The 24,182-nt window shown below is 30.2% G+C and overlaps 1 protein-coding gene across 1 annotated transcript in view; it reads right to left on the bottom strand.

Annotated features, from left to right (window-relative positions):
- LOC125064072 overlaps positions 1-24,182 on the bottom strand; it is a 170,388-nt gene that overhangs the window by 140,025 nt on the left and 6,181 nt on the right. The gene's annotated exons all lie outside the window — the stretch shown is intronic.

Genomic DNA, 24,182 nt, shown 5'->3' with positions numbered 1-24,182 from the left:
AAAATTAAACATTTAACGGATACACGCATCATAAAGCGTATCACCGTGAATTTGTTTCTAAGATTTCATGATTGAGATACGGAGCGACTTCTTTCAAAACAACGCTGATGCTTATCGGAAGAATAACTAATGACAGGCCAGAGCAAACTCTTATCAATTATAAAACTACAAAATTGAAAATGTAATTACACGAGACCTTCACAATATCCTCTCAACTAACTAAACATAACATTATTACTTTTCAGTATAATATGTAAAGGTATTCATTTTACAATTTATTTTAATTGAAAACAAACGAACTTGTGTGTTATACTGAGGGTAAATTGAATGAAAATATGTATTCTATTCACTTTGAAATTATTTTCTTTTTTAATACAATGGAGGTTTATTTAGTAGCACGGTGTCATGAAAATTGCATTTCTGACAAGCAAAATGTAATTCAATTTGCATATTGAAAAGTAAATATTCAACATTTAAACATTTACTTTAATATAAAAAAATATATTAATTATATTTCCACGTCAACATCGAATTTGTGATTTTAATATTTAAATAATTTACAATATTTACAGCCTTGAAAGTTGAAACGGCTTAGCAAAGTCAAAGTTGAACTCAACTTTCTTTGTGAATTTAGGACTATAGAAGTAGTCACGAAGTATAAGGGGTATAAGGGTTCAATTAAGTTCTTTAGTGGTACGTGAAGACTTGCAAGATCTTTATATAATGTGGTATTTAACATAAGATGTTTATAGATATACTATTGTAGACTGCTTAATGAAATTATTTTTGATATTTAAAATACAATATAATTGTTTTGTATCCTATTAAGTAGATAAAGATAAAAGGCTAAGATTAAATCTCTTGGGAAACAAATCTTATTAATCCGTCCTGAAAAGCGGCTGTTAATCATCAAGAGAATTAAACGACAGTCTTTTAAGACCTACTCGTATATTTAAAATAGAAATATATCTTCTTTATAGCAATAAGAATATAAAGTGGTTTGTAGACTTTTTCTATTTTACGTACGTGATTAAAACTCGTTTCATGAGATTTGAATAATTTTTAATAATATAATGTTCTTTTGTTTATTTGCAACGGTTTAACCGTTCAAAAATGCCGTATAAAAATAGGGTTTTTCTTTATTCCTTTATTTTATCATATAATGCAGGTTGGTGTAATGTGTATTAAATATATATTCTAATCCGTATAGCCTGTTTGTTTATCTATCAAAATTTGAAGTAAAAAAATTGCTAGTATTTTTTAATAAAAATGAAAGTCACCCGAAATTTTAAAGGACATTTTTACATGACAACTGTTTTAAGATATATTGACGTTCTACCGTTATATCAAGTGACCACGATTGTTTGTACTTCTGATATAATAAAGGCAATACTTCCGATATCTTCAACTAAAACTTCATACGTTTTCTTCGTGATACTCTATTTCAATCCTCGATTTTTTTATGGCACAAGAAGGTGGACGGAATTATTCCCAACCATTATGCCAACTGATGGTCACCACTTAATTTTATTGGCGTTGTTGGTAAAATTAACCAGTCGTTACATCGCCAATGCGCCATCGACTTCAGAAACTGATATATTCCAAACATTTGAGATACAACGTTATGTAAGTTAAATACAATTGTACAATGCCCTGCCACCAAGTAAATTTATGATTTTTTTAATTAATTAATATTTGCAGTACATATTATAATAGTAAAATGTATCGGTTAATGCGTTAAGGCATTTCACTTTACAAAATATTATTTATCCTTGGAGGCTCACATACCTCTGTAATTTAGGTTATTAAAATACAATAAAATAGTATTAATTTAAATGAAAATACAAATACCAAGAACACGCTATTTCAACGTCCATAATTAGTCTTATCGGCTAACTAAATCTTATTTATCAATGTTTTAAAATGAAATTTAAATTTATAAATAAAAAAAAATATTATTTTTATTATACCTAAACTATACAATCGTGACGTGAAAGTTGCCCTCATATATTAAAAAAAAAATCCCATAGGCTTTCGTTTTATATGTTGGTTTTAACGTAACATCGTCAAAATTTAGTGCCTCATTAGCACGGAATCAGAACATATTCCGAGAACTCAAGATGCTGTTTTAATGATTCAGTGTAGCAACAGCAATTATTCCGCTAAAAATGCTATGTATTTTAGGTATTTATATAGCTGAAAAAATTTGCACCAACACACAACAAAACTATTATGAAACATATTATTATTATCTTTATTTGTAAGCAAAAGTTTCGATACAGACGAACAATAAACAATTATTCGAATTTACTTTTCTGCTTAAAATAAAAACCTACTTCGCTATCGAGTTCATTCGTAAAATAGAGATTTCAGCTCAATTCATTGCGAGACTTCACAAAATCTCTCAATCGATTGAACTGGTTTCATTGGTATGATTCGATTTTATCGAGTCAGTTTAATTGCAATGATGAACATTAAACGTTACTTACATCAACAAGCAGAAAACCTCACCCACATCACTCATGAGTTTTGATAAAATATAAGGCAGTACAACTTTGCTTATTTACAAGTTAGGGACGTGGCGCTAGAAAATGCGTTACCTCACGCGTGCTGAGGGCTTTTAAATCACTAAAGTTAGACGAGCATAAACGTAATGAATAAATGAGAACCTTGATTTGATTTCCTTTGTTGTTTTATGAAAACTTATCATCGTCATTTATGTATTTAATGTCATGTATTGTTGCTCTGGTAGTGTTGCTTGGAATGTCAAGAACGGTTTGCTTGAGATCATTCAAGCACTATTATTATACCGCAAACTTGTTAACATATCTAGTTGCTTTACAACTTTACGAAACATGGTTCTTTCTGCCGTCTTTCTAAAAGTAAAACAATGTCTGGTCAACCAAGGAATCGTAATCGCTTCGCTATTAGGGTATGCCATGTTATAAATAAGGTATCCAAAAATAAGCGCGACCAAACATCACACGTCGTTATGACGTTAAAATGCCATGATGATTGGATGCGGAGTCGATGATCATCTCTTCAGTAAATGCGTCACATGCGACCCACAAATTGGTAATCAGAATCGAAATGTATGCACTATTTAAGAATTCTTTGATATTTTTGTATTTATTTATTTGATCAGCGATTTAATACATACCATATTTAATAATTATGTTTAAATATGCTTTAAAATGATTTTGTATACTTCAGATACAGCCATGGATTCCGCGAAAACGAAGTAATATTGAATCAAAAGTCGCAACCCTCGGTTACAGTCAATTACTCGAACACCGGAGTAACTTTATTCTTTAAGATCACTGTTAGTGATCGTAAATCCATTTTCCTCTCTCTGAAATAAATAATTAATATGTGAATTAAGAGGGCGATTGTATCGTAACTGGCACGAGTACCTGTGTAATAAATGTTGGAGCTTCGTTTAACTTGTTAGATGTATTTTGAGTAGGTATCCGTCGTGTATTTTCCGGATAGAGTGTACTCATTTTCGGCGTTGGCTTTATGTTCAAATAACTTTTTAAAATATCGTTTTGTAATTTGTAACTGGTAAACAAAGCATATTTTTTATACGTTTTGCTTAATGATGTGTAAATCGCAAGTTTGAATTTAACGCTCTGAGCCCCAAAAAAAAAAATTACCAGATTTTGGCGCAAAAAAAACGACATATTTTTCTTTATGACTATAAAATGTTTCAACTGTCAGATCGTACTAGCCCCTGTCAGTTTAACCATTTAGATATTTCTTTTCCTTATTGAAATAAATAAGAAAATAGATTAAACGATTGCCTGATACGACATTTTACCTAAAACCTGTCATTTTCAGATAGCTTTTCGTTTATAGCAATATTAACGTGATATATTTTCTTATGTTGATATTTTTCGCTCGTAGTAGATTGCTCAGTATTAATAATTATGGAAGACAATTTTAACATAGGTATTGAAGCTAAAATAACATTATATACATACACATATATAATTTCTTTCTTTCTTAAATAGTAATTATGGGGTCCTTACTTTGACTGACAATAAGTAAATCTAATGTTATATTTAATAATTTAAAGTCTGCTCTATAAGGCGTACGATGCACGGTTCAAAACTAACCAACCGTGAAAGTTATAAGTAAAAGAGAACGAGAGAAGTTTGTTAGAAACATAATATTTGGTTGTTAAATGACTATGACCAAAGGCGTTATGTTACTTGTTGCACAGTTTTAAACGTTTCATGTTTCGTTTCAAAGAGAATCGCACTTTCATATACAAATGGTAAATTAACACGAATTTTAATTCATATAAATATCGTCGTGTTTGTATTTAAACATAACATTGAATTGGATACTGTCGAATGGCAACACGGCAAACTAATGAATTATGATTACGTCAGAATTATTCTAATTCTGACAGTTGAAAGACAATGGCTGGTCTATAAATACGTAATAATGGTACCTTCAAAATTGCTACCTTGTTGCTGATCTTGTAATTTCAATATTTGATTATAATTAGCAAGCTAAGCCGAGACGTTCCGGTAGTTAGAGAAAGTGAGTCAGAACTTAAAATCCACGCTCTAAGGCTGTTTTCATGTGTTGAATAAAACCCGTTTTGAATCAGAGGGGATATGATCCAAGTTTTTTGCTAAAGTAAGAAAGCCTTTTGGTTATTTGCCATTTGGTTATATATTGAATCTCATTATAATGACTCTTTATAAAAATAAAATGCAGATCAAATAATAATTACTTCAAACATTAATTAAAATTTATCTGACATAAAAAATAGTTCATATAAAATGACTTTTCAACAATAGAATTTTTAAGTCAGGTCATTCGTACTATTTTTAATTTAACCTTTTATTTGCCAGACGATCACAAAGGCCGTGTATTTTCGAATTGGTCCAGATCAATAGTACCGAAACAAAGGCTGATGTCGGAAAATATTTTAGTTTGTAAAAACTCATTGTCAAATATTATGAATCTAATAGTTAACTAGTATATAAATTTACTAGTAGTAACTTTATGATGGAAAAATGAAATAGGATATAATAAAGTCGATTCCATTTCTAGTAAATTCTCCATAATGTTGGAATTATTTTCACGAACCTATAATAATAAACTCGAAGTAAACATTTTTTTTGTAATGTCTCCTAATAATACTCACACATTTTAATTTGAGATAGAGTATAATTAATTTATGTATTTATGTAAGTAAGAAAAGTAAATTCTGAATTTTTTTAGTACTTTACAGTAGAATTTGCTTTTCGAAGCGCTGGGAACTACGTTAATTTCATAAAAAGGGACGATTTAACAGTAATTTGTAAAAATCTACTCGAATAAAGCATAGGTTTATTTGATGAATTGCAAGCAACAAAAAAAGTCAATATTATTTAAGTGCAAATGAATGAATGTTATAAAAATATATAGTAAATAATAAAGCGTTATAAAGCGCTGAACGTAAATAAATAAAGAACCATTATGAAGCGCTGAACCTAAATAATATAAATATAAATAAAGCGGAATAAAATAAGTTCCATATATGTATGTCGGACTCCACATAACTCGTAGATACAATGGGAGGAACAGAACATGTCACTTTTCTATAGAACCTTCCTTTTGTTTGCAGTTTTCTCGTTATTAAATTCCCTCGTTCATAGCAAATTATATAAACGTTCCGAATTTTGTGGTATAATAACGCTACGTTTGCAATAAACGACCGATCGGGCACTTCATAAGCTTAAAATAACATTGCCTATTATTACTAAAGTGAAATTGTGGTGAAAGCATTATTATCGATGTGGTTTATAAATATAGACTGATTTCAAAATATTTTACGATCGGAGCCCCGATGAAGAGCGAAATTATTTTCATTATTAATAATTCAGAGATTAAATATTTAAATGAAATCACAAATAATATTCATTTTACAGTCTCTTATTGAAAAGTCTATTTCTATTTTTTAACAAATATTATTAGATATACGTATTAATTAAGATCATGTCAAACTATAATTGTAACAGATTGTTGAAATATTAATAATTGATATATTGGTAGAGCAATGTTAAAGCCGCGCTAATAAGTCTAGTTTTAGTTTTACACAAAGTTTATGCAAAAAAAAGATAAACTAATTTGCAATAATAATTAATTATTTACAGCAACGCATTTGCTTCTAATAATAAATGTACGCGATAAATATGACAAAATTGTAGTTTTGAATAAAAAAAAAGTTTTAAATATATAGATTCCAATAATATTATTTTCTCTTTTTTGTAAATAATTCTAGTTTTACTACTTGACACTAACTTTTCGTCGTAGAAATATTGTAATTAAAAAATAAAAAAAAACATTTAAAAAAGACATATTTTTAAGTAAATTATCTTTAAATACCCCTTGTATTGTACAAAGTATATTTTAAAGAAGCGTATATTTTTAAAGTTTCGTTTGACTTTGCCCGTACATTTAAATATCCAGCCGAACAAAGAGCCTTACACGTATAGATATCTCGCCTACATTGACGGTTACCGCATCAGCCGATAGTCGTGCAATTCTGCACAGCGTTATTTTGAGACCGTCGTAGACTACTTTTTATCTCAATCGAAGATGTATTACGAAATCCACGAGTGAGAGCCAGTCAAAAACACATCTAGTCCATTTGTCTTATATATAAAAATGGACATCGTGTGTGGTAGTCTATCTGATTAGGCTTTGATATTGTTTTTCTGATTACCATGAAAGTTGGCATATTATGTATGTATTCTTTATTATTTTTTTTATATACTGGTTTTTATATTACTACATTCTAAATATAAATTTTCCAAAACTTAAAACGATTTCCGTTTTAATGGAAAATGCATTACAATCTAACCACGGAGCACTTCCTTCATAATATTGAAACTATGAAATGTGAACTGAACCCTCTTACTGCGTGGTTCAGTCAATATTCATTTCCTTTTGCACATTAGCTTCCGATTGAGCGACAATACTATTTGAAATATTTGTCGTGAAACATTTTCCACGAATTAAACGATTGCGGTTTTAATTAAATGGTTTTTGCCTGTATGCGATGGTCAAAATAAATATGCTTTTCCAATTTGTACGATTACGGATACAAAACTAACATTCTATATTGATATGTGAATTCAAACAAAATTTGTGGATGGACGACTTTATGTTTCCGACTTTGGCCGGATTTGTATATCTAACATTCGATATACCTTTGTAATAGGTAATATCTAACATCCTATACATCTTTCTAATAGGTAATCTCCTGACTGTCCGACTATCATCGCAAAAAAAAACAACTTTGAAACAAAGATAATTGGAAATGCTGAAGTTCGTAGTATGTGTGCAGTGTACTCAAACACAAACACAAACTCTAAGAAAGGATTTCGTGTAAGAATAATCAAAATTTCGCAAAGATTTACGTCTTCCACTGCCCCCTCCTTTTTGACAATTCAGTCGACTGATTCTATATAGCATACCAAGATAAATAATTGTGGTTATATATCATTTGAAAGTAAATAGACGAGAGTCGATAAATAATAATATATATTTTTAATTTTCTGCTGAAAATCACGACGGATTAGTAAAGGAAGTGTGCGTAGAACTAGCGTAGATATACTCGCAGTTTCTTAAATGAGCTCTTTCATTTCCTGGAATAAGACGATGTCCTCTTAACCGATTTCACTTACATAGACCATTCATAGCGGAAACTATCCATCTGATAGAACTCTTTAATATACTGACCCTTGATATAAATTACTAATTCATATATATATAAACTTAAAATTTTAACATTTCAATTAATAAGCTTATTACGAATTAAATATTGAAATACAATTTATATGCGCTATATAAAGTACATTAAGAGTTGTTTATATTTATATTAAAAGGTTGATATCCTTTTCATTTATACAATTTAATAATCATAATATGAATATAAAATACAATAATATAAAAAAATATGTTAATTAGATAATGAACTATTGTATTATAAATAGTGATATACAATCCTGGACTATTTAGGGGTAATGTATTGGTAAGCCTGGCTAGGTAGGTACCACCCACTCATCATATATTCTACCGCCAAACAACTTTTGTTGGTATTGATGTATTCAAAGGAGGAAGAGTAACTCTTCCGGCACAGTGTGTGTATATAATAATTGTAGTAGTAGTTCTTAAGATTGGCGGTTAAAACGCTTTATGGGTTAAAAATGGGTATTCCACAAGGGTCAATCTTAGGTCCATTTCTATTTCTAGTATATATAAATGATCTTTCTTTCCCTGTTATTTGTGATATTGTATTTTTTGCTAACGACACTTCAGTGATTGTTAAGGTTGACAGAAAAAATAACTAATTATGATGATGTAAACAGTGCATTATCCTCTGATAATAGTGTATGCAATTAATTTAGAACAAATAATTTAGAAAAAAAAATGTTAATCGATTTGAATAATATACGCTACTTTTTTTTTATAATATAATTTAAAGCTTTATACTTAAAGTCATTCATCTTGTATTCTAAGTGTTCCCATTGTCGCTATTAATACTCAATGGAACCCTTTTATCGTTTTAAGCTTCATATATTCGATACGGCTCTTTGATTAATGTTTTATAAGAGTTGCTTTCACATTCTCCAAGCCTTCATATACCTAATGTTGCTTGTAACGTATTCAGCAATGAAACCCTTCAATTACTACAAAAGTATGGATAAAATGACTATACTAATGTATATGTTTTTTTGTGGAATTTTTAATCACGCGAGTGTCATGACTAAAGTTTTCATGAATATACCATTATAATTTGGTAGATAACTTTTGAATATGACTTTAGTAATAGTTGAAAGTCCTATATTTGCAACTGAACAACTATTTTTTTTTTTGTAATTATTGCACCGCCAAATTACTAACTTATTTTCTAAGCCTGCAGTAACTGTCATTCAACATCAACAGCACAGATTGTTAATAAAAGTTTCTGATATTTACTGCACAGAGTAAGATACTACATAAGACTTTACAAGTTTTTTTTTCATATAAACAACATTCTAATCATCAATCGTTATCCACTGCTGGAAATAGGTCTCTTCCAAGATGCGCCACAGCTCTCGGTTCTCCGCGTAAATCTCGCCAACCGCCTGGCTTAATAAATAAAACATTTAAAAGCTATTTACTTAAATCTTCCTTGCGAAATGAAGTGTTTAATAGACTAAACAGAATTTAAAATTGAAAAGTCAGATATATAAATTTACAACTTAACACAGTTGTTATTATTATCAGTCAAAATCAATTAATCTGGTCATCTTGTTAACAAAACACATATATTATATATATATATATATCTATTGAAATCGATCCACAACTCAAAACTTCTTATCTTCTCGTCGTGGGTCATCTTATAAATTGGTTGTAGGTTTTTCGAGACTATTCCATCTCTCTCTATTCGTGGCAATGTATGTACACATAGTGTATTGTTAAGAGTTAATTACCGACGGTACCGCACCAAGTGCGAGCCTATCCATCAATGGTCAATTTAAAGTTTGTTAAAGAAAACCTTTGGTAAATTAAAAAAGTTTTTTTTTAACCTTTTTTACCTAATGTAAGTTGCATCGATGGAAATTGCATTAAAAATAACCAGCTTGAACAGGCTTGATTTTGTATACAAAAGAGTTTCCATGTAACAATTTATATTATAGCGGGAACTTCGCTCGCCTTATTTTAAGATAACTAGTTCGAGTGAAGAAAAGTCAAAGGAAATTCTTATTCCAATTTAATGTATAGACTTTGTTGTAGGAGATGTTATTTATGTATAAAAGGTTAATAAGACAATTTGATATCGCTAAATTTACTACTATTGTAGTTAATTCTTTTTTATTTATAATAAGTAGGCAGACTGACCAAAGGGTCACTGATGGTAAGTAGTTAAAAGTAGGCTTGGATATTTTTATTTGTATAATATCTATACAATGTTTACAGCGCCTTCTTATAAATATTGCAAAGCGGATGTTCAGTTACACCAATTTTCTTTTTTCATCATTTCTGACGGCCTTGTTCACCCAACCCCCAAAAACAACTTGGTGGTAAAGTTTTATGCAAACCCGTAGATACCACCCTCTCCGTCAAACAGCAATACCCAGTATTGTTGTCTTCCATTTTGAGTGACTGAGCCAGTGTAACTCCAGGACTTTGCACCTTTGTACCCCAGGTTGGTTGTAGATTGGTCTTGTGAGGAATATTTAATACGCCAGTGTCTATGGTTGGCAGTGATCACTTATTATCATCTCGCCCATTTGCACGTCCGCCTATCTATATAATATAAAAAGTAAGATTTAAAATTAAAGGCAATGTGTAAAACGAAGATCATTAAAATAAAATAAAAAAATATTTGTATGCATTGAATTCCGATATTACAATAATTATGATAACGAAGGCGAACATCGAGAAGCAATATTAACTCTGTATTGAATAACTCAGTCATTAAAAAACTTTATTGCTATCATAAAACTAGTTGAAAATCCACGCGTCTTGATTCTCTTTGCACTATTCGACACTGCCAGCGCTTGCTACGACCTCTTTGATTTTATTTCTACTTTTACATACCTATGTAATATACATACCATACATACATATTAGTAGGTACTATTATTTCGTTAATATACTATTTCATGTATGGAGTATATTTTAAAAGATATAGGTATGTAGTTTTGTGTATGTGAATACATCAGACAACATTTATTTATTTAGTAAAATTTAATTTATTAATTATTTTAACTTATTTTATATATAATAAAATAATTAAGTTATATACTTATTAATGTTATTCGAACTTTGTTTTCATGAACTATTTTATTTTTAGATATAGTTTCTCCGGAATTAATCGTGATGATAATCGCATATGACCTGATGAACTGATACTAATTCCCTGGAAACGGGGACAGCACGATATGGTATAGCACTAGAAGCGTGGAGATATAGAGCCCTTCTCATATTATGGAAAAAATGTTTAAGTCTGGATTACGGCGAAAAATGCTGAAGCGAATAAAGTGCTAAAATATTCCTTTCTAATTTATTGCGCACACTGGTGACAGGAGAGTTGGGTAATTTCTTGCCGAGAACATTGGATCTACCAGCCAATGGTAAATGATACTATTATACTTCGTGCAATTTTAAATTTTTTTTTGTCTATAACTACTTATTTCAGTCCTCGTTTTAAATCGTTCTTATTATTAATCCTAGAAAAAACAAAAGGCAGATGAAGCGCTCGTAATCTTTAGTGAAGGTTACAGTTTATAATCTGAGTAATTTATATAATAATTAAAGTTATAACACGATTTTTAATCTATAAGTCATCGCTAGATGTTACACGACCACGTCCACCGACCCGTATAGTTCCAACCCGTCTTCTTCAAACGTAAAAAATACCTCATTTCTTTCAATTTATTGTATAAGTTTCTATAGATTCCGAGTAGTAAAATTTTTACAAGAAGTACTTTTTATCCCCAGTCCATTATCAATGTCGTATCATCCTTTATACTTCATAGATAGGAGCAAACTGAATTATGTTTGATCACGTTCTTTAGATCACTTCCCGTAAACGATTTGTTGCGAAGGTAAATTGAGAAAATTAGGTATTCTTTTTTATAATAATTCACGAACTGTTTTATTAGTTATTTTAAAAATTGTGCGTAATGTGATTTATATTACGCCATCTCTTTTTGTGGATCGCATAGAATGTGATCGTTGTGGGATGATAGTTGCATTATGCCCACAATAAAGGCAAACCATGCTTACCAACTCATATAGACTCAATGAATGCCAAGAAAAATGCCACATAATGGGATATGTCTCAAAATGTGGTCAATGTAGCCTTAACATCAGAAGCAATCATAACCACTTTAAGACACTCTAATCAAACCCAGACGTAAGTGGACAATTAATTCTATATTCCAACCTGCAACGCTACATGCTGTTTAAAGTTCCAAAATGTTGAGTAATGTCAAGTAAAATACTAATCTATGAACATCTCTTTTGATCTGACGAAGTAGATCACCCGCACCACCTAGATGTCCGAAAATCCACAACAGCGCGATTTTTAAGACATTTTCTGCCTCGCACAACCACTCTGTGGAACCAGCTTTCGCCGGCGGTTTTTCCGAACCGATACGACTTGGGAACCTTCAAGAAAAGAGCGTACTCTTTCCTGAAAGGCCGGCAACGCACCTGCAAGCCCCCCGGTGTTGCAGATGTCCATGGGCGGTGGTAGTCACTTTCCATCAGGTGAGCCTCCTGCTCGTTTGCCACCTTATGACATAAAAAAAAAAAAAAACATTGATGCAATTTAATAAGTGTTTCCACTATGAAAATGCAAGTGGTAAAGTCGGTTAATTTGCGTAGATTTAGCTCTGTTATATGCGAGTTAGAACACAATAAAGATACACTGGTTCTTCTACCCAATACTTCTACGTTTTCTTCTACGTTTGTATGATTTACAAAAAAAAATATCTCTTTACAAAAAATAACTCCTTTATATCATATATGAACACTCATTATTTTAAACTGAACACACCTTTTATAAAAGTATCAAATTCAAGTTACATTGTTATTAAACTCACCTTAATTTAGATTCCCGGTAGGGTGCGTTCTATGAGAAAAATATGTCCACGTAGCGCGTGTTTATTAGGAGTGAAGGAATTCCCTGAGAGCCAGCCTAAATGAAAATTTATATGACGGTCAGTAAGGCCGCGATGGACGATATTGGAGCGGTTATATTATTGTTAATTATGAGGGATTATGATAAGATATCATACGTATTGTAATTACGTAGTTTTAATAGAAAAGTATTTTTAATTTCTCGGTTCACATTAAAGCTTAACGATACATCAAATTATGTCACATCGTTTACGTCACGAAAGAATGAACCAAAATTTTACAAAGAATTTCCACTGGCGCTAATGCCAACAGAGTAAACACTTTGGAAGAGCGTCTGTTTAACATATTCACTCACTCTTATGTCACGAGAACCGGAGAGATTTTTTTTTTAATTTTCCTCTTGAAATATCTCCGTGCATAATAAGCGAGATGTCCTAAAGAATTCTGGCACGAAGAGATAATGAGATGCAAAAATAGACACAGCCAATGTATGTTTTGACACATTTTGTTACGCGGCCAAGTGCGGCACTGGATATCGGTCAAGTTTGTAATGAGCGTTAGAAAATACCAAACAACATTTATGCATATAATTAAGTAATATTCTTACAAGGAACACGGTAATTTAATAAAAAAGTATGGTAGATACTTATTACACATGATCATCCAAAAAAAACGATCATTTTATTTTTGAATTTCAAATATTTAAGCTGAGCTCCGAAAACATAAGATTATTCTTCAAAGTATTTAGGAGTCTCGTCAATTTGTTTTACTTAGAATAAAAATTAAAGAACAAACGGAAGTTTGCATTTGTTAAGCAATATTGTCTTATTAATATTTATCTAAAAATAAACGACTTTTCTGAGGTATTCTATTACTTTTTAGATATATTATATTGTTATGAACTCTCAAACGTAATCTACTTTTTTCATTAATATTCTTGGAATATTATTGGAATCAGTTTTTATTTTACGTAATAGGTAATTTGACGGGCGAATGGGTCACCTGATGTCAAAAAATATTGACCATTCCTCACATAGCCGATACGCCACCAACCTCGGGATCTAAGATGTGCTTGTATTTATAGATATTGAGATGAAAACGAAAAGTGGTTAGATTATTTGTGGTTACATTAATATCCTAAAATATCGTAAAAAAAAACATATAACGAGAATAAAGCGAGCACAATATGATTTATTTTAAAAACTATTTCAAATTTATTAAAGTAGACTCATAAAAGTAATATTAAAGTGTCAATTTAAACGTTTCAGTCGTGAATTAAATGTAAAGCTACTATGTTATAAAAATTAATATTTATCGAAAATTTTCTTTTAGTTCATATTGATATAATATTTTTTGAACTGAGATAAAGCAATTTATTCCGACAAGGGGTAAAGGAAATCGAACACGTGTGTTCAAGAAAACAACATGTTACCATATAATTGAATTTCAAATAATATCTCATACAACATTATATTTGTAAATGTTAAAAGGTGAGAAAATCGATATAGTTATAAATAACATTCGACTTGATTTATAATTCTATGTAATTCATAGAAAACGAATAATATAATAAACATTATAAATACGAAACTTTAATTGATTTAGATTCCGCGAAGTGGCCGTTCTAATTGTATTAATTTATTGCTTGTTTATAATTAATGCTTAATAAACAGGTAGTTTGTTCTAATGATATATTTTTATCGCGATTTCTGTACATAACAGTAAAATCGAAATCAGTATTATACAAATATCGCGCTTATATTCTTATTACACGCAAACCAACAGAAAATTGCCGCGAGTTTATAATTATAACGCTGTTGCGTACGCGCTAATTAAAATAATATGCCGTGTCAAGTATGCTCAGAAATCCTTGCTAATATTGTAAATCTTATGTATATTTCATCTAATTTCTCTTACCTACGCCCTACGTATTACATTAATTCAGGTTACATAACAATCCTTGAACAAATGTTAAGAGCAAAATCGCGTAAATGTTTTGCAGTATTTGATACATATAACACTATATATTAACAACTCTATCATCAATTATAATAAATTAAATAGATCAGTAAGGTTGTAATTGCTTAGAAAAATGAATTCGCAATGTTATTTTAATTGCTTTTAATATAACGCATACATTTCAGTGTATACGTAAAATTTCTATACTCACTATTTTATTGAAACAAATCTATATTTTGCAAAAAAATAGTAAACATTGTTATTTAAAAGAAATATATCACTATGTTCATATTTCTTACATTCAATATTACAAATGAACATACACGCGCTTCAAATTGTACGGTATGTTTTACAACGACAGAACCGTGTATTAAGAAGAAGAAGGAAAAAAATTGAGTTATTTTGTATTTATATAGTGGTAGAAATTAAATCAAAAATTAAATCTTTAAAAACGTGACAGAAGATTTTTTCTTGTATTATAACTATACAGAGACAAACAGCCAAATAATATATTATTCAAGTTGTAACTCTATTAGGAAGATAAATTTAACAAACATTTAAATTAGGTATTTAGATAGTCTTCTGTATAATATAATATATCTATATATATTTTTTACAATTATATTATTTTTGATACGGGTACCATATAATCGTACATATATATTTTTATTAAACTTAACTTTAATAAAAATGTATAAAATAATTATTATAAAACAAGTTAATAGTTTGCTAAGTGATCGATGTATTAACATTTCAAGAATACCATACAGATATACCATAGAGTTATTAATTCTTCTAACACAGTTAATAATTATACACGCGTTCCGCTAGTACGACCACACCCCACCATTTAATTTATGACCTACTTAAATGCGGACGTACTGTAAGGTCGGTCGTCTACAGAATTCGTTACACAAAAACACGACTACCGAACAAAGCGACAAAATAACTAAGGAGTTGCAAGTAACTTATCATTGTAAATGAGCTGACAAAGATATGGTTATGTTTGTAAGTAAATACTAATTTAATAAAAGATATATTTACTGAGTATGATTCTTCTAGGTAGAATGTGTATTCAAAGATTTAGTCACAATTAAATCTTGTGAAACGATTCAATAGTTCCTACTGGAATAAAGAATAATTTATTCCTCATAAATATGAATATTATAAAGATGTTGGTGAATATTTATTATTATCAATTAGTTCTCAAGTATTGTATCTACTATCAAGATTGTAAATAAAATTTAATCATATCTTGTTATTATATTGATACGGTTATAATAAATGTTGCCTTATTATATTTTTTTCATTAATATTATATGTAAATAGACTTAGAATTAACCAATTCGAACTATACAACAATCAAAGGAACTGAAGTATATACTCGTAATGAACCTATAGTATGAAACAAAAATATGTATTTAAGCATATCAGTATGGACGTACCAATTTACCTAATAGCGTTACTTTGGAAATTAATACTATGTATAACACCTTACCTTACGTCACGTTACCTTAAATAAGTTTATAGTTTATACTAATTTTATTAACAATGGACACTGTTATTAGTTAGAATTAAGTATGAAGTTCTCATTAATTCTCATTATCCGTCAGTTTTTTTTTAATTTAAACTAGTTGTTTTCAATGCTGTCATGAATATGTTAATGTGCACAATGTGGACAGATTCGTGTTAGTCCACGGTAGTATTTAGTCCGTGCGTCCATATTACACGACTAATGTTATTTGTGCAGACAACTGTATGTGACAGTATTTTGTTTGGTATCATTATAACTGCGTCATATATTTTAATTTATCTCAAATAGAAGGAAAGCGAGTTTATGATCACACCCTCGCCATTCATTCAAAGTAAGCGAAGATTCCATTGCATGATTGCATTTTTTTCATATTAGAATGTACGAGTATAATCGAACGTATTGATTTATTATATTAGTGAGATAAAATTAAAAGTGCACAAAACGATTTTTTAAGTTCAAAGTAAAAAAAAACAACAATTATTTTATTGCAATCTCAAATGAACAACATAATCATCTATTTTTAATCCAGCCATATAATAAGAAATTTAATAATTTGGCATTAAATTGAGTAGTACTTTTTTATGGCATTGATTGGTGGACGAGCAAATGGGCCACCTGATGGTAAGTGGTCACCACCGCCCATAGACAAAGGCGCTGTAAGAAATATTAACCATTCCTTACATTACCTATGCGCCACTAACCTTGGGAACTAAGATTTTATGTCCCTTGTGTCTGTGATTACACTGGCTCGCTCACCCTTATAACCGAAACACAACAATACAGAGTACTGTTATTTGGCGGTAGAATATCTGTTGAGTGGGTGGTACCTACCCAGACGCGCTTGCACAAAGCCCTACCACCAACTAAACTTATACATCGATATACTACTACTACTAATAAATCTTTCAATAAGATAATTTAATTAATTCCTACTAACTATTATATGATTGCTGACTTATTGAAATATGCATTATCTCCGTTTTATGAATTTACTATTAATATGGAATCGTTAATTAAAATCTTAGAAGTCTGTGAAGATCTCAGAGATAGATATCATTGCTTTAATATGAAACCTATAAATTTTATTAAGTATCTGATATGATATTGCCTTTTATAAATGATATTGCCTTTTATGAATGATATGATATTACAACTATCGAAAGAGAGAAAAAGTTTTATGATTATGAGTCATATTATACTCGTTCATTAATCATTTTCTAGAGCCAAAACACACCTTACATAACACGAATTCTCAATTACTTAGTTAAATTGTATATATTAAATCCTTACCTACGAAGCCGTTTTATATAGAAAATACAAATACTTTTTTTAATGTTAAATTATGATTAAGTAATCGAAGTATATTTAGTTATATATCAATTTTTAATGGAGGTACATTGTAGCCTATAAAAATTCTAGCAATGGAAATCGATGAACTCTTTAAAGCCGTTTTTTATCGACATCATCAAATTTTTTAAGTTATATCTGTTGAAAAAAAAATTCTAATTCCGAAAAAATGGACGTAAATTTGATTAAGGTCTAGTGAGTACGTTGAGTGACAGAGAGTTTTCAGACGTAATTCCCGTGTTTTGTTATGATCTGTTGAGCGGTATGTGAATGACATTTATCCTGAAGACTAGAGCAATTGACAAGTCTCGATCGTTTGACAGCCAAAAAGGTTTAATGCATGTCTGCACTGTACCAGGACAACTCCATCATATAGTCACAAGTCACCTTTTTGACTCAATTGATATAAATTTAGCTTATAGGCTGCCTATCCTGTATCCAAACTTGTTACACATATCCACTATTCAATACAAGTGTCAATCCGATTCAGAACTCTCTTCTTTTGTGAGCCTATTCAACAAGTCATAGCAAGCTACGGCGCAATTTCGTTCAGTGAGTTCATATGGTATACTATTCGAGCTTTTAAATAAAAAAAAAAACTTTTGATTTGACGTAAATGAGTTTAGCTTATCATTCACTAGCGACTCGCGCCAGCTTCGCACGAATCGCTAATAATAAGCCAGTGAAGCTAAAGAACAAAACTCATAGCTATATTTTAAAATTATATGAATTCAAAATGACAAAAAGATTGAAATATCGATCTTTACAGGAACCATTCAAAATTTTGCGTTACCAAAAGTAAGGTTAATTATCAAGCATAATATAATCTAAGAAGCATAAAGTTTCATTGTCTTTTTATTTATTTTCCAAAAGCAATAAACTATGTTTTATTCGTATAGTTTCATACACGTTGAATACAAATATATTCATTTCGCAAAATTATTGTCTCCTCGTGAAGATCTTCGCTACGTAATAATCGCACCTGCTAAGTCTGTTTCCGTTTTGCAACATCAAACAATCCGTTCTAAGATGAACTAAAACTGCTAATTGTATAATCATATTTATGTGAAATGTTTTGTAACCGTTTATTTATAAACGGTTACAAAACATTTTTAGTACATTAAGTTACCTTTATGTATTTAAGAAAATACATAAATATAAGGAAGTTAATTTCTTTCTATTTGAGAGACTATTATTAACTTGAGTATCCAAAGTTTGTACTCTATTATTAAATCCGTAGCACGACAAGAAACAGTCCTTGTCCAAGAAAAGCTAAGATACGGGTGAATGAAAAGGCTTACAAACTGAAACTTTATAATTATTATGTTTTTAACATAACCTATTCTAAACAAAATAATACTACGTAATGTGATTTTCGATCTCTTTTTTGTTACCGTAATTTTTGCAAGATGGAAGCTATAAAAATGTGATATTGACCGAGTATTATTCTGTGATCAGCCGAAGAAATTCTACGTCAATAATTGTTACGTACTTGTACCTCCTTCCAAAAATACTTTTTTTTTTAAAAAAACCGAATATCAAACGACGTGTCGTTTGTTTTTTTTGTTTCCATTATGCTTTGATAGATTTTCGTTTTATGTCGTCTTCGTGTTTTTATTTGCAGACAAAATCATAATCAAGCTTTTAAGATTGGTTTCAAATATTCTAAAAATATCTGCGTAAAATATTCAGTTCTGAAGTTCTACTGTGGGTACAAAACGAACTCATTACGCGACACTTAACGTTTACAAGAATGTTTAAGTATATAGAGTACCTATTTTATCCCGTTTTTCTCCGTTACATTAACTTCAAGGGCCAAGAAGCACACGTTAGGTTGTAAACCGTTTTATGACAGCTGTAAACTCACTTCCTAGACGTAAAGATGTGTTCAGATTAGTGCAGGATTGCAATAACTAGAGCAATCGTGTTTGAAGAAAGACTTTTAGATACAATCAATAAAGTGTCTTTTGTATGTAAATTTATTAAATAAATCATCCTAGTATGTGAACAACCTTAATGTAATATAATAAAGGTTGAGGTGGTTTTTAAATAATATATATTTAACCTAATATACGTTTCACACAAGTTATCGAAGAAGAGCCTTCGAGTAAAATATATTATGTTCCAATTTGTTTTATTATTTTAAAATTGTAATCCCATAAACGATTTTATATGTATATAATTAGATCAACAACATTTTGTTATTATTGGCGTTCCATAATATGTAAACATTAATTAATTTAAAAGGACTATGTTATTAATTTTGGTGAATTGCTAAGCCATTTATAAATAGCACCTTTATTCATTTGAAATAAATTAACATCACATGATACTACGAACGCAATATATTACCGTATACTTACTCATTCCTCATAATTAATGTCAATCGAAAATTATTGAACAAATAGAATTTTTTTATTACGATATAATACTTTTAGCTGAGACCAAGTGGATTTTCTTTTAACGAATGCCAATAATATTTTTGAAGTACGTAATCTTTTCGAACTTTGTTTAATGACTTTAACGTTAAATAAAGAACTTTTATATGTAATATGTTCAATTCCATTGAAATGTGTTACTATATAAAAGTAAACAATTGAATTAACAACCTACAAATGACACAATACTGGACAAGACATCAAGTGGCGTGGAGCCACTCATTGAAACCCGTGGCGAACCCCAAGGGTTTTAATGTGGGTTAGTAGATATATATGACGGTTTTCTCAGGATATTTTCCCTCACAACCGACCATGGAACAAATTATTAACTCAAATTAGTCAAATGATAATTGAGAGGTATATGGCCGGATTTCAACTCTTAATTTTCGATTATGATTCATTTATTCTTACTGGGTTATCTCGACTCAGAAAGTACTTTTTCCTGAATAAAATAAAAAACCTACTAATAACGAATGCAATAAGTAGATACTAACAATGAAATGAGCTCGCAATATATACACAAATATTTACCAAAGTCTAGTTAAGCCATTCAGGTTTCCAATGAGTCTACCTGATAGACGTCATTCAATAGGCCTGTAGATTAAAATTACGATGTCGGCTACAAAGCGGCTCACGCCGATTGCGTCGTTTATTTGCTACTAGAGAGTTTATGGTCGTGTAAAAATGGAACTGCCATTTAGAGGAAGATTTATTACCGTTGCGATTGAAGTAATTTCGTACGTAAAAAGTAGTTCAATATGCAAATAACGCTCATCAAAAGTGACTTATTAGTAAAGAAATGGAGTTCACTTCGTATTAGACCTACGCAGTCAAAGGCGATTTTTTTAGTTGATATTATTTTGTTAAGAAGGTCTGCCACTATAATTAAATTTAGAGTTGTCATATTAATATTTGCTTGGTGGTAGGGCTCTTTTTAAGCCCATATGGGTACCACCGACAATATAGATATTCTTCGGCCAAATATTCATACAGAAATTGTTGTGTTTCAGTTTAAAGAGTGAGCGAACCAGTAACTACTGGCGCAAGAGGCGGTCGCACATTGTCGATGTAAGGAAAGGTTAATATTTCTCATGAAGAGGTAATCAAAATGTTTATCATATTGCATTTATCGGTTGCTTCGAGTTATCAAGCTTAATACAAATGTAAGATGAAGAAGTATTTAAAATTTGCCATATTTAATAAAAAAAAAAAAAAAATTATCGAAAATTTAGATACAATTTATAAGCAAGGTCCAATCAAATATAACTTATGTTATATAAAATTGGTCGTTCAATACAATCTAAGCCAGCCGAGCAAGATTCAGACGCTGAAGAAATATAATCAATTACATCCATTGTGTTTATATTATGTGAAGCGGTTGGTAGTACTCTTATTTTTAACTTTGCCGTTTCATAGATTGCAGTCAATTGTAAAAAATACATTGATAAAAAGGGCATATTATTCGATTCGAGATTATATTCATGATAAAAAAGCGTGGAGTTAATGCTTGTTGACTTCCAGGCAGGAGACATAACATACATATATAATTGTATTTAACTAACATGACTGTATTTTTAGATGTTGAAAAAGAGTAACTACTGAGTTTCTCGCCGGTTCTTCTCGGTAGAATCTACATTCTGAACCGGTGGTAGCTTTACTTTAAATAGTTTGTTAAATGACGATTCAAAAGTGCTTGTAAAAGCATACTTAAATAAAGTATATCATTTGATTTGATTCGATATTACACTTTTCGAGATTATACAATCACGCTATTATTGATGTTTAGTTTGAATATAAAGATTTTATATAAAACGAGAATTAGCTATCCATCCCTACTTCGCTCAAGATATTTTTTTAAATCATAATGATTTATGTTATGATACAAAAATTATCAGGCAAATAAATATGTCTACGTCCGAACTTTGCTATTATTATCGCTAAGACTTTTTCCATGCGTTCATTTTAACATTTTATAATAAATGCTTAAACCATTGATCCAAATTACAAATAGCTTGTTAACGCTATATATTTTTACAGAAATCGATTAACCTGATATTCGTTTTGATCTGACTTATTATTGCATCAAAAATAAATTGCACTATTGATATTATAGGTTTTTATCGAATTGTTTGAAACATATGGTTACGGTGACTTATCTTATAAAGATCGTTAAGTTTTCTTTGGACATTTTGAACATTTACAAATCTTTCTGTTCTAGTTTTGGCAGCATTTGCTTGAAATTATTCTGGACTGACTGTTTTCACTCCAACAACATTGACGCAATAAGCTAGATTGCCTCAAAAATAATGCAACATATGAACATAATATATAGCGTATGTTCATAGTATCAGATTGTGATACTAACGAAGTAATATGTTCTATATGTTGTTCTTTCCGATTAACACGTGAATCTGAAAAAAAAAACAAACTACGTATAGACAAAATAACAAAACAACGCTTACTAGGGTCAAACAATCGAAGTACATTCAAATGGGATTTAAGAATCTTTACAACGATAACTCACTTGAAGAAATCAATTAAAATAATCATCCGCTTTTTTACGTACTTAAAAGTTGAGAACTCAAAATCGTATTCCATTAAATAATCAAGTGCGTATTTTTTATGGGTATTATGACAGCAATTAGAATTTAACGAAGTGACAATGGTCATAAAAACGTATACGGATGTTTCCGATAAAAATATTTAAACGCCGCACAAATGTTATGTAATATGAATAATTGTCTTTACAGATGATCCCACGATCTCGGGACCTTGGCTAGTTGGTGACAATGAACGTCGAATCACGAGCTAAATTTATTTCGAGCGTGCCACCTGCGGCCGGGTCTCAACTCAGCTGTTTATACTACGTATTGGCTCTTAAACGATTTCCTGAAAACGCAACCTTTAATTTTTAATCTGTGGATTGTCAACCTTCTGGATTGACATCGGGAATTTATGAGTGACATACATTTCTGCTCCCTCTGTACTGTGATAAATTTTTACTGTCTTATATTTTACGTAAATTAATCCTCTTCTTTTGATCTTTGACATTATTTGATTATATTTTTGATATGATTTCGAATTAGCTGAAGAGAAATAAAAATAATTGAGCCTGTTAAACGTTCATATTTAATAAATTGAGTGGAACGTCAAATTCAAAGATCCATTATATTAAGACTGTTTTGCTATTTTAAGTGCAGAATGGAAGGTGCTTTTATGGTAATGGAAAGTAAAGAGTTAAATATTTTTATGGTACATTGTTTTTCAATAAAGTAATAAATATATTAGGATATAAATTTTTTCATACTTAATAATAATGTTTTTATTTTATTAAGCTGATACAGCCATTTCGTTATTTCGGGATGACTAAATATATTCGCGGATGCATCATATGGCAGCTACAAAATGTCAGTGGTTGAAAATAACTAGTTATTCATAACGAATTAGTCAACTATTAATAGTTATAAAAAATATCGCGTAAGCTGCGTTTGTAGTATTTAGTGTTGGAAAGTTTTACATACTAAAGTTTATTACTATTTACAAATATAAGTGTAATATTTTAATATTATATAATACTAGCTACCCGTACCGGCTTTGCATGGATATAATTGGATTTTTTTTTTTTTGGATCGGGAGCCTTTTCTGGCAAGCATATGCTGAACAACCAAAGTTTCAACCCAATCAGATTAATAGTATAGGATTTCATAGAGAACAAACGAAGAAACATTCATATTTATTTAATACGATAATACTCATCCCTCTTCGTTATATTATATTACAAACATTTTATTATTGCTAACAGAGATATGACATTAAGAAACTCATTCAGAAATTACAGACTATTATATGATTTCATTATTAGTAACTAAAACCTCTATCACTTATTACATTTATGTAATGAGCGGCGTTGGAAATTTTTAGGGAAGATTAGATCACCATTGATTAGACTGGCCGAAATCACGTCACCTGTGGCAAGTAACACCAAATTCATTATGAACAGCTTAATTTTATTTTAATGGCGTATCGTTATGGAATTTATACTATAATTCCCAATGTCTGGTGGGGAGGCTGTTTCACCGCCACTGCGCTACAGAACAAGCATTAAGAAGAAATAAATTATACATCGATAAGATTTCTTTAGCATGATGGATTGTGATGTTAAGCTGAAAATACCCGATTCACGTTAATCAGTATTCCTTTATACAACTTACAATAAACATTTCCGATGAAGTTTGAATGAAGCTCAAGGGTCGGATAAA

The sequence above is a fragment of the Vanessa atalanta genome, chromosome 5, assembly GCF_905147765.1.
Source record: "Vanessa atalanta chromosome 5, ilVanAtal1.2, whole genome shotgun sequence".
NCBI classification, from domain to species: domain Eukaryota; kingdom Metazoa; phylum Arthropoda; class Insecta; order Lepidoptera; family Nymphalidae; genus Vanessa; species Vanessa atalanta.
The sequence above is the reverse complement of the archived record's forward strand: the minus strand, read 5'-3'. Positions and strand labels throughout refer to the sequence as shown.